Source organism: Schistocerca americana, chromosome 2 (genome assembly GCF_021461395.2).
Source record: "Schistocerca americana isolate TAMUIC-IGC-003095 chromosome 2, iqSchAmer2.1, whole genome shotgun sequence".
Lineage (NCBI taxonomy): Eukaryota > Metazoa > Arthropoda > Insecta > Orthoptera > Acrididae > Schistocerca > Schistocerca americana.
Window position 1 is genome coordinate 963,141,015 of NC_060120.1, and position 16,538 is coordinate 963,157,552.

Consider the following 16,538-nt stretch of genomic DNA (forward strand, 5'->3'; position numbering starts at 1 on the left):
GCGGTTCGTTGCAGATGGGAGCGTTAACTCAAAGTTTTTTCGTTCGTGGAGGTACATTCCGTCTTTGCAGCTAAATTAAAGCCAGTTTGTTTTTTTACCATACGCCTTTTGCTTGTTTATGAAGCATCTTCAGTGGACTATAATCTATATTTGTTTTTATACTTACAATAAATGCGTTCTGTAGTAGTTACAAGTACGTTAATAACTTACGTTTCTCGGATTAGAAACAAATTTCGCAGCACAGATTTCGTGACGCTAAATTATCACTTGGTGTTACGATTTCCATTGCCGTTAGTTCAAGTGTGGAGACATGTTTACGCGGTTTCCATACTCTAGATGACCGGTTTTCTGCGGTTTTATCGCCCACATTTATTACAACGCTTCACTTGCACTTTTCATTGTGTGTTGAACTTGTGTGTGCTTACAGTGTGTATTGTTGCCAAGTGTCACTGTGGGTTTATTTTTCGTTTACGCCGGCCAGAGTGGCCGAGCGGTTCTAGGCGCTACAGGCTGGAACCGCGTGACCGCTACGGTCGCAGGCTCGAATCCTGCCTCGGGCATGCTTGTGTGTGATGTCCTTAGGTTAGTTAGGTTTAAGTAGTTCTACGTTCTAGGGGACTGATGACTTTAGCAGTTAAGTCCCATAGTGCTCAGAGCCATTTGAACCCATTTTTTCGTCGTTTGTTAATGTTGTATAAGTGTAGTATGATATTTGTACATTTGTCGTGTGTATGTGTGTGTGTGTGTGTGTGTGCGCAGTGCTTTGTATGTGCGTGTGTGTTATTCTTTTTGTGAGTTTAATGGGGGATGGGACTAATTAATTATTTAGCCTGGTTTCGTTTTTCGTTTCTGTTTCTTATAGATGCACTTCCACATGCGCTCCGTTTGTTGCCCCTAGAGCTTGTGGCTGATACTCAATTCCTGTCCATATCTTGGCCAACATCTCTTTCACCATCGCTTCTACAGAATCTCGCATTCGTGCCGTAAGCCCTTGCTCCCCAGGAACTGCTGAACTGAACATTATGTCCTTAACGTAACTTCAGCGAGTAAAACAGAAGTGATTTCTGGCGCTCCCCAAGGTAGCGTTATAGGCCCTTTGTTATTCCTTATCTATATAAACGATCTGAGAGAGAATCTGAGCAGCCCTCTTAAGTTGTTTGCAGATGACGCTGTCATTTATCGACTAATAAAGCCATCAGAAGAACAAAACAAACTGCAGAACCATTCAGAAAAGATGCGAAAATTGACATTTGACCGTAAACAACGGAAAGTGTGAGGTCATCCAGTGCTAAATGGAATCCGTTAAACTTTGGTTACACGATGAATCACTCAAATCTAAAAGCCGTAAATTCTATTAAATGCCTAGGAACTACAACTACGAACAACTTAAACTGGAAGGAACACATAAAAAAATGTTGTGGGGAAGGCTAACCAACGACTGACTTTTATTAGCGGGATAGTTAGAAAATGTAACACATCTACTAAGGAGTCTGGCTACACTAGGGTTGTCCGTCCTATTTTAGGATACTGCAGCGCGGCATGGGATCCTTACCAGATCGGATAGGCGGAGTACATCGAAAAAGTTCGAAAAAGGGCAGCACATTTTGTGTCCCGAAACACTGGAGAGAGAGAGAGAGAGAGAGAGAGAGAGAGAGATAAAGTGTATGTGTGTGTGTGTGTGTGTGTGTGTGTGTGTGTGTGTGTGTGTCAGTGACATGATACAAGTTTTGGGATGGACATCATTAAAACAAAGGCATTTTTCGTTCCGGAGAAAATCTTCTCACGAAACTCCAATCACCAACTTTCTCCTCTGAATGCGAAGATACTTTGTTGATGCCGACCTACGAGGACAGTTCAATAAGTAATGCAACACATTTTTTTTCTCGGCCAATTTTGGTTGAAAAAACCGGAAATTTCTTGTGGAATATTTTCAAACATTCCCGCTTCATCTCGTATAGTTTCATTGACTTCCGACAGGTGGCAGCGCTGTACGGAGCTGTTAAAATGGCGTCTGTAACGGATGTGCGTTGCAAACAACGGGCAGTGATCGAGTTTCTTTTGGCGGAAAACCAGGGCATCTCAGATATTCGAAGGCGCTTGCAGAATGTCTACGGTGATCTGGCAGTGGACAAAAGCACGGTGAGTCGTTGGGCAAAGCATGTGTCATCATCGCCGCAAGGTCAAGCAAGACTGTCTGATCTCCCGCGTGCGGGCCGGCCGTGCACAGCTGTCACTCCTGCAATGGCGGAGCGTGCGAACACACTCGTTCGAGATGATCGACGGATCACCATCAAACAACTCAGTGCTCAACTTGACATCTCTGTTGGTAGTGCTGTCACAATTGTTCACCAGTTGGGATATTCAAAGGTTTGTTCCCGCTGGGCCCCTCGTTGTCTAACCAAACACCATAAAGAGCAAAGGAGAACCATCTGTGCGGAATTGCTTGCTCGTCATGTGGCTGAGGGTGACAATTTCCTGTCAAAGATTGTTACAGGCGATGAAACATGGGTTCATCACTTCGAACCTGAAACAAAACGGCAATCAATGGAGTGGCGCCACACCCACTCCCCTACCAAGAAAAAGTTTAAAGCCATACCCTCAGCCGGTAAAGTCATGGTTACAGTCTTCTGGGACGCTGAAGGGGTTATTCTGTTCGATGTCCTTCCCCATGGTCAAACGATCAACTCTGAAGTGTATTGTGCTACTCTTCAGAAATTGAAGAAACGACTTCAGCGTGTTCGTAGGCACACAAATCTGAACGAACTTCTCCTTCTTCATGACAACGCAAGACCTCACACAAGTCTTCGCACCCGAGAGGAGCTCACAAAACTTCAGTGGACTGTTCTTCCTCATGCACCCTACAGCCCCGATCTCGCACCGTCGGATTTCCATATGTTTGGCCCAATGAAGGACGCAATCCGTGGGAGGCACTACGCGGATGATGAAGAAGTTATTGATGCAGTACGACGTTGGCTCCGACATCGACCAGTGGAATGGTACCGTGCAGGCATACAGGCCCTCATTTCAAGGTGGCGTAAGGCCGTAGCATTGAATGGAGATTACGTTGAAAAATAGTGTTGTGTAGCTAAAAGATTGGGGAATAACCTGGTGTATTTCAATACTGAATAAAACAACCCCTGTTTCAGAAAAAAATGTGTTGCATTACTTATTGAACTGCCCTCGTACATAGGGAGAAACGGTCACCATGGTAAAATAAGGGAAATCAGAGAGCGTACGCAAAGATATAGGTGTGCGCTCCTTCCGCGTAGTGTTACTTAAACATCGGTAGTTGACGCATCCGATATTATCGATAGTATCTTTAAGAGCCATCATCAGGTGAACTGACGGACTGAGCTCCTGTGAACATACCGGTACGGAGATCCGTACGCTATGGCTGCTCAGGGGGAACTGGGTTCGGTCGCGGCGGCGGCCGATTTAAATACCCTCCGCCCGCGGCGCACTCCCTCCGCCGTCCGCGCCCCGCGCCACGGTCGCGCGGTGGAACAGATTGCGACGGCGTCTGAGATGACGTCGGTGTAATGGCTCTGTCCGCCGTGGTCGTCATAACTATACGTTTGCTCGATTTACTCTTGATTAACCCAATCGCTGGTTCCCAAGCCTCGCTAAGATTGTAGCCACAGTCACGGTTTATGAGGTCGTCATTGGTGCGAATTTCAATGGCCTCTCTAACAACGGTGTCCCAGTATCTCGACGTCTGTACCAGAATCCTCGTGCGTTCATACTCCATAGCGTGATTCTCCGACAAACAATGTTCAGCGACCGCCGATTTGCTCGGATACATCAGTCGAGTGTGCCTCTGGTGTTCACGGCATCGATCATCGACGGTACGCATCGTCTGACCAATATACGACTTGCCACATTGACACGGAATCTGGTACACGCCGACCTTCCTCAAACTGAGGTCATCTATGGCGCTCCCCACCAGTGCACGAGTTTTATTTGGAGGATAAAACACAGTTCCGACCCGGTGTTTCTTCAAAATGCGGGCGATTTTCCCCGAGAGTGCGCCTGTATATGGAATAAACGCAGTGCCTACCTCTTCCCTCGGGATTTCATCCATCTCCACAGGTTGTGCTGTAGTGGTTGGGCGGAAAGCACGTTGAATATGCCACTCTGAGTACCCGTTTTATCGAAATACAGTTCTCAGATGTTCCAATTCCTGGAGTAGACTCTCTGCGCGCCCTATGTACTAGAGTTTTAAGTACGCCATTCCTCTGTGAAGGGTGGTGGCAGCTGTCTGCGTGCAAATACAGATCAGTGTGCGTTGTCTTCCGATACACCCCATGACCTAGGGTGCCGTCAGCCCTTCTCTTGACCAAGACGTCAAGGAAAGGTAATTTACCCTCCGTTTCAGTCTCCATAGTGAATTTGATCGGCACGAGATGCGCACGACCGTGAGTTGTCATTACTGAGAGACAAACAAGAAAATTCCCTCTCTCATGACCCCTCCCCCAAAGCGACCGATTTATTACCAACATAGTTTATAAACAACATAGTGCCACCATATTTGATGTTTATCAATACCATCATATAATCTACTTTCCCTCTGCACTCCAAACGCCATGGAAGTAACAGAAACTTACAATTTATAGGCGCCAATTAAAAAAGAATTACGTTATAACCGATAGGACTATCGATAGTTAAATCAGCTACCGATAGCGATGATAGTGCAGGCACTATCGATTACTCGATAGTATATCGATGTTTAAGCAACACAACATATGCGCCCTATATGAGGTTGGAATAATAGCGAATTGTGAAGGTTGTTCGATCAACCGTATGCCAGGCACTTAAATGTGATTTGCAGAGTATTCATGTAGATGCAGGGGTTATGTGTGGCGTACGTCGCGGCCATGATGTTGGACCGGCTCTACCGTTTACTGTGTGCGCAAAGATTTCATTCAAGAGCTGGCGAACAAATAACGCCGCGATTGGCACTGCTCTGTCTTGTTGGAACTTTTCCCATGCTTGAAATTTCTATAACTGAGGTGCAACGGTCAAATGTAAAAGTGTATCCACAAAATTTCGTGATTTAAGCTGCTGTTGCAAGTGCACATAGAAGTGGATGTGTATCCATAAAAAGCTTAATGAGTTAAACTACCATTTGCAGCAAACGGCGTGGCTGCCTGTAACATAGCTCCTTGGCAATAAGTTTTTTTCAACCACGGTTTATCCTCACCCTGAATCTCCACGTCGCAGCGTGGATAGCGAATTTATAGCCCTATAGCCCTATAGCGCCATTCATGGCAAGGCGTCTGGGGAATACAAAATCTCATTCGCGCCTGGGAGTTAGTAGAAAGGAATGCGCAGAACGGTTGAAAACTGGGTCGCCTAACTACGTGACGTGCACACTAAATGGGTCCTGCGTCGAATTAAAAGTCCGTTTTCGAGGTGAAGAACAAAGTTTTACACTGCCAGCCGTGAGTTTACCGCCTCGCCCACGTACACCACAGCTCTACAGACGCTGGAGCGGCAGGGCGCCGCGGTCTCGGTGGTAGCAGCACGCTCCGGCTACGGCCCGTGGCTCCAGAAGCGGCCGCAATGCCAGCGATCCGCGCCGGATCGCAGATGCGCTCGCGGCGTATAGGAGCGATCCGAGGCGCGGCCCACGCCATGCATATTGCATCCGGACGTCACCTGGACGCCACGACGCCCGGGGGTCGATACGGCGTCCACAGTGCATTCCGGGCCACTGCCGGCGCCGGCGGCACACGTGCGCCGCATGCACCGTGTCCATCAGCTGTCTGGCACCACTAGCGGGTCACGTCGAAACAAAGCGGGCGATGCGGCGCTGTCGCTAAGGCACCGGTATCGTACTCGGAGGGATGAGGGTTTAAATTCACGTAAGTAGACGCTGATACAGGTTTTCCGTGGTGTTGCCTTGGACAACCACAAAATGGAAACAAGCACAAGCAAGAGAAAAATAATGGTGGTAGATATAGTGCACTGAGATACCACTTGTGGCGAAACAAGCGCTGAATCATTCGAGAGATACAGCGACGAGCCAGTGTGCCGTGACTTACCCCTGTTCACTGCTACTAGCGCCACGTCATCATAACATATCTGTGCGTTGCACTCAAGTATTGCACTATAATTTAAGAACGAAATTAAAAGTTGCCGTAGACGGCGAAGTTTTAACACAGGCGAGCTACAACTTTCTCTGTGATTTTACCAACTTAACTACACTCATACAAAAATATTACGAAGATACTAAATTGATTCATGGCATAGTTATAGAATATTGTGTGTTTAGAGGCTACTACCGTGGGAATAGAGCGGTTAACAGCAGGCCCTTGTGCGCCCCCGGTAGCTGAGTGGTGAAAACGATAGACTGTCAATCCTAAGGGCCCGGGTTCGATTCCCGGCTGGGTCGGAGATTTTCTCCGCTCAGGGATTGGGTGTTGTGTTGCCCTAATCATCATCAGTTCATCCCTATCGACGCGTCAAATCGAAAGACTTGCACCCGGCAAACTGTCAACCCGACAGGAGGCCCTTGTCACACGACATTTACATTTAGCAGTCCCTTTGCTGTCCGCTGCCCCTGTATATAAATACGGCCCGAGAGGCAAGACTTCACTTCATTTCGGACCCAGCTACCGTACGATCCACGTCATTCGAATGTCGGAGTACACCCTGCCTCGGATGACGTCACAGACAGGCTGATATTAAACGCATATTTTCAGTAATAATAGAAAGTGAACTCGAGAGGACTGTACACCCCCTTGGATCGCGGAAGTAAGTGTGCCGCCCGTGATGTTAACAAATCTGTGTGGCAAGTGGTGATACTTATTTTCCACTTTTGTGGCGAGCAGTCATTTTGATTATCGGAAGCAGAAGTCAGGGCCAACGACCATTTAATGGGAACTTACCATAGAGGTCGCTTCTGAACTGTTCATAGTGATGTTTAGATTAGAGAGATTTATTATTAGAATTAGCATCAATTACGATGTTGTGCGTGTGAAAGGTGATGAAATATATCTATTAATTCATTTATTCATTTATAATCATAGTTCTTGTTCCCACTGAGTAAGTAGAGAACAGAAACATTTCTTTCAGTGGGCTGGACAAGAATTTGGACTTGCAGACTGGAAACTATGGTCAGTATGTTCCCCATCGCTTTCTGGCTGACCACAAAAAATGTTTCCAGGCTCTCGTAAAACATGGCGCCGCCTCCCCACACACTCAAGAAGAATTTGCGGCAGTTGGTACCGGAAGTATCTTCGACGTTCACCCGCAGCAGCTACGTCGTTGCGCGCAAACCAATCACGCCGCCTGCAGGAATCAGGCCGCATGGAGCGGGAGCATCACCCAGAAAGAGTAACCGTGCACCAGCAGAAGTTGTCAGTTGCTAGTTGTAAGTCAGTCCGAGTCACGCTAGAGAGTTCCTGCAGAACTTTTCTCGTGTCTTCAAGTCTTCACGTAGTCGACTGAGATAGGAACAGTGACCGACAGATATACAGTGGTTAGTCTTCGGTAGAAACAGAACAGTGAAAAAAATTATCGCATACGGACAGAAACCGTTTGCCTAGAGATTTAAGTGAGTAGTGTTAGTTTGGAACTGTTATTCGAGTAGTACATCAAGACAGAAGATTAGTTTTCTTCTGACTTTAGTTCAGAATACATTATTTAGTTTGCGTCCATGGAGCAGAGCATTTTGCCTAAACATGCATTCTACAATTGCTTGAACCAGCGTTACCAAAGTTGAGTACCACATTTTACTCTATCCACTTTTCTGTATTACTTTCATTGTATGTGAGCTGCCATAGAACCCACCCATACGTCGTACCAGGACACCTGTATTAGCCTTCTTCAACGGCAGTGGAAAATGTGGAGGCCCCCAGTCCACAACTGTAGATAAATCGATCAGACAAGTAAGGGCAAACACTAAGATAGGAGAATGAATTAAAGAAGATCCGTCTTCTTCTGCTGTTTTGTTTAATACCAAAACATGTCTCACCACAGTTGTGGCATCCTCAGCGTCTTTTCTTTTATTGTTTCTTTCTCAACTTTGTATGTCCCTGTGGCTACGAACAGAAACCAACCATAAGTGTGAATTAATATAGCATGTCATCATTGCTGTGGTTGACCTGCCTTGTAGTTGGTTTTTACTTGCCCAGTAAATGTGTGTTTGTTGTTGTTTTTATGTTTACAATAACGTTTTCTCGTGCTCATAGGCAAACTCTTGTTGTTATCATGTTACAGTGGATTAGATAAACTTTTCGCTGCACATTTACGTCAAGAGTATATCTCAAACGTAAGTGTGCAGGATTCACCAGTGAGCACGAGAAAATGTCATTTTTAACATAGAAACAACGACAGAAACAGATTTAGCACACAAATACAAACGAAGTATAGCTCAGGACAGGTCACCCTCAGCAATGACGATATGCTATACTAATTTAGACTTCGGTTGGCAGCCATAGGGCAATATGGTGTAAAGAAAGAAACAATAAAAGAAAAAAATGTCCAGGTGTGAGTAGGACTCGTGAGATGAAGATTCCGTACAAACGTACAGGGTGACAATTACAGAAGTAGACGAAATAAAGTCGTCATAACTTCTGAACGGTTTGTATTAGGACGTTCAAAGTCCACGGTTGGCCGTGGGGCATGATGAGGATTAGTATGCACAGTATGGTTTGGTTTAGCGACGAAGCCCACTTTCATTTGGATGGGTTCGTCAATAAGCAAAATTGGCGTATTCTGGGGACTGAAAATTCGCCTTTCGCGATCGAGAAGTCTCTTCACCCTCAACGGATGACAGTGTGGTGTGCAATGTCCAGTCACGGAATAATCGGTGCGATATTCCTTGATGGCGCGGTGATACCGAACGGTACGTGACGATTTTGGAAGATGACTTCATCCTCGTTATCCAATGTGATCTTGATTTCGACAACATGTGGTTCATGAAAAACGGAGCTCGACCCCATCGAAGAGGAGAGTCTTCGATGTCCAGGAGGAGCACTTTGGGGACCGCATTCTGGCTCTGGGGATCACAGAAGTTCACTGGCATGGGCCTCGATTGGCCGCCAGTGAATGCGACACATGCGACTCCTTTTTATGGGGCTATATTAAAGACAAGGTTCAAATGGTTCAAATGGCTCTGAGCACTATGGGACTTAACATCTTAGGTCATCAGTCCCCTAGAACTTAGAACTACTTAAACCAAACTAACCTAAGGACATCACACACATCCATGCCCGAGGCAGGATTCGAACCTGCGACCGTAGCAGTCCCGCGGTTCCGGACTGCAGCGCCTAGAACCGCACGGCCACCGCGGCCGGCTAAAGACAAGGTGTTCAGAAATAACTAGCTGAGGTGAAAACAGACATTCAAGAGGTCATCGACAGAATCGATGTTCCGACACTTCAGCTAGTTATGCAGAATTTCGCTATTCGTCTGAGCCACATCGTCGCCAATGATGGCAAGCATACTGAACATGTCATAACCTAAATCCGAATATCTGTATGACGTTTACATGTTGAATAAAGTACCCGCCATGGTAGCCGAGAGCGCTAACGCGCTGCGTCCTGGACTCGGGTAGGCGCGCCGACCGAGGATCGAATCCGCCCGGCGGATTAACGACGAGGGCCGATGTGCCGGCCAGCCTGGATGTGGTTTTTAGGCGGTTTTCCACATCCCACTAGGTGAATACCGGGCTGGTCCCCACGTTCCGCCTCAGTTACACGGCTCGCAGACATCTGAACACTTTCGCACTATTCCATGGATTACACTCGATGCAGACAGTTGGGGTACACCACTTCCGTCCCGTGGGGTACCGAGTGGCGGCAGGAAGGGTATCCGGCTACCCCTTAAACATTAACATGCCAAATCCGATTATCGATGGCTGACCTTGCGTAACTGCGGGAAAAGGCTCAAGCGATAGTTTACTTGTTGAATAAAGTGAGTGCACGCCGTAGTTTGTGACTAATTTACGTCTTTTTTCATGTAGTTCAATATTTGGTACCCTGTAGTTATGTATATTGGCAGTTCATGCATTCTGGGAATCGAAAATCTCGAAGATTTTTTGCATGTTATTGACATTGATAGTGGCAAAATATCGGTGCCGAGAATTTAAAGACTTCGAGAATATTTTAATTTTACGTTTGAAGTCGGTTAAAAAATGACAAAAGGAATATTTTTGTGTGTGATATAATATAAAATTAACAGTTTTTCGGATTCTGCCCTTCGTTTACAGTGTGAAAGCTTGGTTCCTGCCAAGTTTCGTGATTGTAGGTCAACGGGAAGTACGCTATAGGCTTTAATGAGTGAATATGAGAGTATCAAAATATCTAACATTAAGTGCCTCATCTTCTGATTGCACTAACATGGAAGCTTAACTTTTTTTACACCACCAAGAGACTTCAGACCTTGGTATACGATTTCATCTTGATGAGTCTACCCGTTCCTGACAAAATAGGGTCTTAACAGACGGACGGACAGACAAACAGTCGGACAAAATAAATATTTTTTTCGTATGAGACAATTACAGATTATAACTTATCGAAATTTTTCCCTTTCTTTGCCGTTAAATTTCACTTCGTGCCAAATTTAATGATATTAGGTCAAAGGGAAGTACCCTATATGCTTTGAAGAGTGGGTTTTCGAGTACCGCTGCACTGACTTATAAGCACCAAGTTTTTGCAGCACTAATGGACTATAGCCCTTAGTATGTGGCAGGAATTTCAACTTAATATGTCTGTCTGTTTCTGAGAAAAGAAGTCTCTAACAGTCGGACAGACAGACAGACAGACGGACAGACAACAAAGTTATCTTACAAGCGTTTTGTTTTTGCCGATTGGGGTATGGAAGCACAAAAAACAGCTGAGGATGCCACAACTGTGGTGATACATGTGTGGGCATTAAATAAAAGAAAAACTGTGTTCTCGCAAGAAGGATGACTCTTTGTAACTCACTATTTTCTGCAAGCACGTGAACAGAACTTAAAACCCCGTTCGATAATTAAGAAAGGAAATAACATATTAATGCAAGTAAACGAATTATCTTGCTCGCGAAGCACAACAGATGGCAATGGAAGCATACTGATTATTAAAAGAACTATTGCAATGAGTAAAGAAGGTCCAAAAATCTGAGTAATTTATCAAAAAACAGTCACTTTAATATAGGAACAAGAGAGAAATTCACCACGACATTTGGAGAATTTCGAGCTACGGTTGTGAACCGTGGACTCCGAGCAAACAAGAAAAGAGAAAAAAAATTAGAACCAGTAGAGACATAGATATGAAGAACATCAACCGGCCGCAGTGGATGAGCGGTTCTAGGTGCTTCAATCCGTAACCGCGCGACTGCTAAGGTCGTAGGTTCGAATCCTGTCTCGGCACGGATGTATGTGATGTCCTTAGGTTAGTTAGGTTTAAGTACGAGGGCCGTTCACAAAGTAACCTCCGGTTGATTTAAAAAAATACACCAAGTTAAATAAAAATATTTTACTATATACATCTTACAACTACATCTTTGCACTATTTTTCTACATAGTCTCCATAGCGATTGAGGCACTTATCGTATCTCTTCACAAGCTTTGAAATTCCTTCTGCATAAAAATCACCCGCTTGTGCCTGGAGCCAGCCTGTGACCGCATCTTTGAGCTCTTCGTCGTCATCAAACCGCTGTGACCCGAGCCATTTCTTCAAATGCATGAAGAGGTGATAATCACTTGGCGCCAGGTCTGGGCTGTAAGGTGGATGGTTGATAACGTCCCACTTGAAGGACTCAGGAAGGGCCGTTGTTCTGCGAGCAGAGTGAGGACGGGCGTTATCGTGCAAAAAAACGATACCGGAAGTCAGCATACCACGGCGTTTGTTCTGTATAGCCCGTCGTAACTTTTTTATTGTTTCACAGTACACGTCTTGATTAATGGTCGTACCACGTTCCATGAATTCAACCAACAACACCCCTTTGGCATCCCAAAACACCGTTGCCATCAGTTTTCTGGCAGAAAAATCTTGCGAGGCTTTTCTTGGTTTGGTAGGCGAATTTGAATGTGCCCACATCTTTGATTGTTCTTTTGTCTCAGGGTTCACGTACTTAATCCAGGTTTCGTCACCGGTCACGATTCTGTTTAACAATGGTTCTCCTTCGTCCTCATAACGTGACAGAAAGTCTAATGCAGAGGCAATTCTTTGAGTTTTGTGGTGGTCGGTCAGAATTTTGGGCACCCATCGTGCAAAGAACTTACGGTAACCCAATCTTGCTGTCACTATCTCGTACAAGAGAGTCTTAGAAATCTGTGGAAAACCAGTAGACAACTCCGACATTGAGAAACGTCGATTTTCACGAACTTTTGCATCAACTGTCTGAACGAGTTCGTCAGTCACCAATGATGGTCTACCACTCCTCCCTTCATCATGAACGTTTTCTCGTCCACTTTTAAATAAACGTACCCATTCACGGACAACTCCTTCACTCATAACTCTTGGTCCGTACACGGCACAAAGCTCACGATGAATAGCTGCTGCAGAATATCCTTTGGCTGTAAAAAACCTTATGACAGCACGCACTTCACATTTGGCGGGGTTTTCTATTGCAGCACACATTTCAAACTGCCACAAAAACTAAACTAGCGCAGGTACGACGTTCACTCGACCACGGCTTGATGCCGACTGACCTGTTGAGTGCGTGAACGCACAGATGGCGTCGCTACTGCCCCCACAACCCGCACTGTGACCAATCGGAGGTTACTTTCTGAACCGCCCTCGTAGTTCTAAATTGTGGGGACTGATGACCTCGGACGTTAAGTCCCGTAGTGCTCAGAGCCATTAGAACAAATATTTTTTTTTTTTTTTTTTTTTTTTTTTTTTGAAGAACGGCAACAATAGCATCCAGGGCTGAAAGAATATTTAACAAGTAAAAACTAACAGACATTAAAGAAGACAATACATGAACATGATACAGAGAAGAAGAACTAAATTAACTGAACACCTAATTCGACATTACAGCTTCTTAAGAAGGATTTTGGAAGACAACAGGAAATCGAGAGGCAACCTCGGAACGTTCATGTTACAAAGTGTTATCAGTGTAACGAACTGCAGCAAGAACAACCAGGAGTGCAATTGGGGTGAGACAGAGAGGTATGGCTACATCAGTAAGGCGTTGCCTTTAATGCCTGATGATGGCGATGATGATGATGACGACGACGACGACCAGGACCACGAAGTTTCCCTAAACCGGGAAAGCCAAATGATGGAATGATTCCTTTGGAAAGGTCACTCCCAATTTACATCGTTTTGGCTCTGAGCACTATGGGACTCAACTGCTGAGGTCATTAGTCCCCTAGAACTTAGAACTAGTTAAACCTAACTAACCTAAGGACAGCACACACATCCATGCCCGAGGCAGGATTCGAACCTGCGACCGTAGCGGTCTCGCGGTTCCAGACTGCAGCGCCTTTAACCGCACGGCCACTTCGGCCGGCTACATCGTTTTATAGGATCCATGCCTCGCAACCAACACACAGTTTAATTGGTTGGCATATTCGTCAGACAACTCTGTTAGCGTTGTTGTTGTTGTTGTTGTTGTTGTTGTTATGCTCTTCAGTCCGAAGACTGGCATTATGCAGCTGTCCAGGCTTGTCTATATTGGGGAAGCCTCTTCATCTCTGCATAACTACTGCGACCTTCATTTATTTGAACAGGCATACTGTAGTGAAGTCTCTCAACTGTTTATGTTTCCCGTTCTCACTTCTGTGCAAGGCTGCAAGCCAAACCAAGGCTCCCTAATACATAAATTTATATTCGATGTTACCAAATTTCTTTTCTTCACAAACACTACTCTTGCTATTACCAGCCTGTAATTTATGTCTTCTTTCCTTTTGCCACCGTCAGTTGCTTTGAAGCCCAACAAGCAAAGCTCATAATATGTTTTTAGTGTCTCACTCAGTAACAGGATTTCTGCAGCATCGCCTGATTTAATTCGACTATAATTCACAATACCTGTTTTGTTTTGTTGATGTTCATCTCATACTCTCTTTTCAACACAGTATCCATTTTGTTCAACTGCCCCAAAGCTCTTCGCCGTCTCTGACAGAATATCTCATCGGCAGACTTTAGGGTCATTATTGCCTCTCCTCAATTTCGTTTACTGCTAATTCAATGTTCAGACTGAACTGCACCGGGGATAGGCTACAACCTGTGTCACTCTTTTAGAGGCCATCATCTTTAGACACCTGTGGCTGCGATGTAAGGCTTTATTTCTAATGCTGTACGTAATTTCGGACCCGATTTCACAAAGTTTATTTTCAACAGGTGCCGTGATGAAATAATGGTATCCAGAAGCTGTTTATGCTTGGTGCCCGCATCTCGAAATAACAAGTACGTTCTGCAGTCTCAGAGAAAGCTCGGCTCTGAGCACTATGGGACTTAACAGCTGTGGTCATCAGTCCCCTAGAACTTAGAACTACTTAAACCTGACTAACCTAAAGACATCACACACATCCATGCCCGAGGCAGGATTCGAACCCGCGACCGTAGCAGTCGCGCGGTTCCGGACTGCGCGCCTAGAACCGCGAGACCACCGCGGCCGGCTCAGAGAAAGCGTACGACCAGTATCGCCAGAGCGTGTAAGAAAACAATACCGACCAGCTTCAACATATTGTAGATAGTGTCATGAGGAGCAAATTGAGGAAATGAACCCAAGACCGAAAACGTTGCTCTGCGACGCAATCTATGCAATTAAAGCATGGCGTTACGCAACTTCTAAGGCAAGGACGTCAATTGGTAAGCTGACTAATCGCGGATAGTGTGGTTCTCAGACGCTAACTAACAACCCACATGCTTGTCAGGGCCAGTGCGAGAAGTTTGGTTGTGGTCCTTGGCGTATGAACTCACTTTTTCTCCGCCGCTAAAGTTAGTGGTAGGATTTGGCCCATGGAAATTCAGCGCTCTGTAGCGTCGTTGGATAAGGTTGCCGGGTGCGGATTTCTGTCCTCAATTGGTGCTCAAGACTTACTCGGAGGTGGTCAGAATAGTTTTATATGTGTAAAGAGAAAGTGGTAGCAGTCAAGATGATGTTGAGGCAAAGCATGAATAAATAAAATAACCAAAATAAAATGACGTTACATGTATCTGTAGTTGAGAACTCTTCATACGACATGATATATTGTTCTTTTGTTTATTTTTCAGGTTTTGCCTCAATATAATCTCGACAGCTTCCCCTTTTCGTCATATAAAAGGTCTGTCATAATTACGAATGCGCTCTGAAAGTAATGCCTCCGGATTTATCAAGTAAAAACACTTAAAGCTTTTTAAATAAAGCAGTCATTATCATCATTACAGGCCTTTACTCTTCATGTCTGCATGTTTACGCCGCGCGGAGTGGCCGAGCGGTTTGACTACGCGGCCCCTACCGCCGGAGGTTCGAGTCCTCTCTCGGGCATGAGTGTGTGTGTTGTGTGTGTTGTTCTTAGCATAAGTTATTTGAAGTAGTGTGTGAGTCTAGGGACCGATGACCTCAGCAGGTTGGTCCCTTAAGAATTCACACACATTTGAACATTTTTATCTGCAAGTTTGCTGCCGTCTACCGCTAGAGAGCTCCGAATAAGAGCGTGTAAGATAGCGGTGTATAACGTACGTTGGTGCGGCAAAAACAGAGTGCTGTAATCGAGTTTAGAATTCGAAGACTCTATCCACACATCGAGCACCCTCGTCTTCAGCATTACAGTGGCAGACCACACACGAGCTCTGCGACATCTGCAACAATCCGACGCCTTGGATTCTCTGTCATCTATCATCCCCCATACAGTGCCGACTTAGCCTCATCCGTTTTTCATCTGTTTCCAGAACTTAAAGAATACCTTCGACGTCTTCGCTTTAATAGAGATGAAGCAGTGCAAACAAAGGTGAGGTTGTGGCTACGTCAACAGAGTCAAACATTCTACAGTTAAGCCATCAAAAAGCTGGTCTCTCGTTGGGAGAAATGTGCTCATCACCAGGGTGTCAAAGTTGAGAAACAAATATGTAGACATGAGGGATAAAGAAGTAGAATGTTGATAACGTTTGTTTTCTTTACAAAGTTTTAAGTGTTTTTATACATAGAATTCGGAGGTATTACTTTTCGCCACCGCCCTCGTAATAGCAAAAACTAACATGGGTAAAAATATAGGACAATATCACAAGCAAAAACTTCCAGTAAACATGGGTCTGTGTGAGAGCAGTTTGTGAGGTATCTGCGAATGGGTAGTTGCGAACCTCCACTGACTTCAGTATGAATTATTGACCTAGTGAGTAGAAATGTACTTGAAACGTAAATTCTTCCAATAAGTCTCCATCTAACGGGTCTCAAAGGTCACCCATTGTCTACCTAAATAAGAAATATAATACTGTATTAGCTCGTTACATGTGACAAGATTTTTTTGTACACTTGTGGTGTTACAGCTCGCCTGACCACCACTTCCGTCGGCTAATGACGCTCAATGAAGCGATGGCATGCCGCGTGGTCTTGGAAGCATGTGCAGGTACGTATCAAACAGTCAATTTGAACACCAATAATGGCGATTTAGGTGACCA

General features: G+C 45.2%; 1 protein-coding gene and 1 non-coding gene across 3 annotated transcripts in view; one reads left to right on the plus strand and one right to left on the minus strand.

The window, feature by feature from the left end:
- The window catches only part of LOC124596204 (division abnormally delayed protein-like), a 1,031,505-nt gene that overhangs the window by 406,081 nt on the left and 608,886 nt on the right, over positions 1-16,538 (minus strand). The window lies entirely within an intron of this gene.
- On the plus strand, positions 6,322-6,396 carry Trnad-guc. Its single transcript has one exon. It is a non-coding gene; the product is annotated as a tRNA-Asp (tRNA).